This window comes from Otolemur garnettii, unplaced genomic scaffold (assembly GCF_000181295.1).
Source record: "Otolemur garnettii isolate 467f Iridium unplaced genomic scaffold, OtoGar3 scaffold00091, whole genome shotgun sequence".
In the NCBI taxonomy this organism is placed as follows: domain Eukaryota; kingdom Metazoa; phylum Chordata; class Mammalia; order Primates; family Galagidae; genus Otolemur; species Otolemur garnettii.
The window spans coordinates 4,853,719-4,856,859 of record NW_003852486.1 but is presented as its reverse complement, the minus strand read 5'-3'; the positions used below and the strand labels follow the sequence as shown (position 1 = coordinate 4,856,859).

The following is a 3,141-nucleotide window of genomic DNA, read 5'->3' as shown; positions in this document are numbered from 1 at the left end:
AGACGGAGCCTCAAGCTATCCCCCTGGGTAGAGTGCTATGGCATCACAGCTCACAGCAACCTCCAACTCCTGGGCTCAAGCGAGTCTCCTGCCTTTTTTTTTTCTGAGACAGAGTCTCACCATGTCACCACTAGTCGACTAGTCATGCTGTTACAGCTCACAGCAACCTCAAACTCTTGGGCTTAAGTGATTCTCTTGCCTCAGCCTCCCAAGTAGCTGGGAGTATAGGAGCCTGCCACAATGCCTGGCTATTTTTTTTTGTTGTTGCAGTTGTCATTGTTGTTTAGCTGGCCTGGGCTGGGTTCGAACCTGCCACCCTTGGTGTATGTGTGTGGCTAGCGCCCTACTCACTGAGCTATGGGTGCCGCCTTCTCTCTCTTTTTTTTGAGACAGTGCCTCATTTGGTCGCCCTGGGTAGAGTACTGGGGCATCATAGCTCTTGGGCTCAAGCGATTCTCTTGTTTTAACCTCCTGAATAGCTGGGATTACAGGCGCCTGCCACAATGCTTGGCTATTTTATTTTTAAAGACAGTCTTGCTCTTGCTCAGGCTGATCTTGAACCTGTGAACTCAGTCAGTCTACCCGCCTCAGCCTCCCAGAGTGCTAGGATTTCAGGCATGAGCCACCATGCCTGGCCCCATCTATATTCTTTATCATGTCCTTTATTATATAATAAACTGGTAAGTATGTTTCCTTGAGCAGTTCTAAAAAATAATTGAGGCTGAGTATAGTGCCTCACACGTGTAATCTTATCACTCTGGGAAGCCAAGGAAGTAGGACTACTTGAGGCCAGTAGTTAGAGATCAGCCTGGGCAAGAGAAAGACCCCATCTCTACAAAAAATAGAAAAGTTAGCTGGGCATGATGACACACACCTGTAGTCCCAGGTGCTCAGGAGCCTGAGGCAGGACAATCACTTAAACCCAAGAGTTTGAAGTTTCTCTGAGCTATGATGATGCCACTGCACTCTAGCTGGGGTGATAGGGTGAGACCCTGTCTCAATTTAAAAAAAAAAAAAAGAGTTGAAGCAGAAGAAGGGGTTGTGGGAGCTTCTGATTTATAGCTACTTGGATTAGACATACAGGTGATGAACTGGACTTGTAATTGGCATCTGAAATGGGGAGAGGGCTGTCTGGTGACTTAGTCCTTTAACCTGTGTTGCCTACATTAGCTCCAGGTAATGGTGTCAGAACTGAATTGAACGCAAGACACCAGTTGATGTCTGCAGAGAATTAGAGAATTGAATTGTGATAAAAGGTACATATCTGGTGTCAGAAGTATTTAGTACTTGCTTCAGCAGCATACACTAAAATTGGAATAAAATAGAGAAGATTAGAATAGCCCCTGTGTAAGGATGACATGCAAATTTTGAAGCAGTCTGTATATATATATGTATTTTTTTCTTTTTTTTAGACAGACCCTCAAGCTGTCCCCCTGGGTAGAGTGCTGTGGCGTCACAGCTCACAGCAACCTCCAACTCCTAGGCTCAAGCAATTCTCCTGCCTCTGCCTCCCAAGTAGCTGGGAGTATAGGCGCTCGCCACAGTGCCTGGCTATTTTTTTGGTTGCAGCCATCATTACTGTTTGGCAGGCCCCGGCTGGATTCGAACCTGCCTGCTCACGTGTATGTGGCTGGCGCCTTAGCCACTTGAGCCACAGGCGCTGAGCCATATATATATATTTTTATATTTATTTTTGTTTTGAGACAGGGTCTTGCTCTGTCCCCCAGGCAAAAGTGCAGGGGCATCATCATAGCTCACTGCAACCTCAAACTCCTGGGATCAAGTGATCATCCTGAGAAGTTAGGACTATAGGTGAATGCCGCCGTGGCAGGTTAATTTTTACAATATTTTGTAGAGATGAAATCTTGCCATGTTGCTCAGGCTACTCTTGAACTCCTAGGCTCAAGTGATTCTCCTACCTTGGTCTCCCAAAGTGCTAGGATTGCAAGCATGACTACACCCTCCCCCTCTTTTTTTCTTTTAGAGCTAGGGTCCTGCCAGAGGGCAAAGAAGAGGTGGGTTTGGAGAAGAACCCACCTGGGGGTGGGTTCTGGGGAGGCTCTAGGGAGGTATATGTAGTGAAAAGAAGGCATGCAGACTTAAAGGCAGATGAAGCAGGTTCTGGGTGTAGCTTTGTCACTCAGGAACTGTAAAGGTACTGGACCAATGCACTCAGGCTAAAGGGGAAGTCCCACAAGGCTTCTGTGAGGACTCAATGAGATAATATGTAAAAGTGCGGATTTGAAATGTAAGCAACTCAATTGCTACTCCATGAACAAGAGAAAAAAGAGAACAATGCTCTGCACCTGTCAAATAACCAACTTGCTCATCTGGGACTATCCTGTTAGGGATCCTGGTCTCAATTTTTTTTTTTTTTTTTTGAGACAGTCTCACTTTGTCGCCCTCAGTAGAGTGCTGTGGCATCACAGCTTGCAGCAACCGCAAACTCTTGGACTTAAGTGATTCTCTTGCCTCAGCCTCCCAAGTAGTGGGGACTACAGGTACCCACCACAATGCCTGGCTATTTTAGAGATGGGGTCTTGCACTTTGCTTAGGCTGGTCTTGAACCCGTGAGCTTGGCCTCCCAGAGTCCTGGGATTTTCTATCTATCCTCTTCCTGGGGTCCCTTCTGAGATCTCCATCTCCTACAAAATGCTGCTCTGGAGTTTAACAGCTCAATGATGAAGATGCACCTGGGCAGATGTAAGAAGCTGAGTAGGCAAGGTTGGAATAATTTGGCTGGGAGAGTGGTCAGAGGAGACTGGATTCAGAATTGTCTTTTTTACAGCTCACATTTGAGACTATTCCTAGTGTGTTTCCTAGCACCCAAAGCTCTGATAGCCTGATCTCTAATTTCCTTTGAGGTTCCTATTTTATACTGCTTTACCCAGGTGGAAGCTAATGGCCTGGCAAACCTAACTCTGCCAAGTGATAGCAATGTTATGCCCCTCTCACTCGGACAGTAATTTTTCTTTTTCTCTTTCTTTCTTTCTTTTTATTTTGAGACAGAGTCTCACTACGTTGCCCTTGGTAGAGTGCTGTGGCATCACAGCTCACAGCAACCTCAAACTCTTGGGCTCAAGCCATTCTCTTGCCTCAGTCTCCAAGTAGCTGGAACTAGGTGCCTGCCACAATGCCTGG

The 3,141-nt window shown here is 46.4% G+C and overlaps 1 pseudogene; it reads left to right on the top strand.

The window, feature by feature from the left end:
- The first annotated feature begins 1,286 nt into the window (after nt 1-1,286).
- LOC111727044 lies at nt 1,287-1,387 on the top strand (annotated as a pseudogene).
- Nucleotides 1,388-3,141: the final 1,754 nt, after the last annotated feature.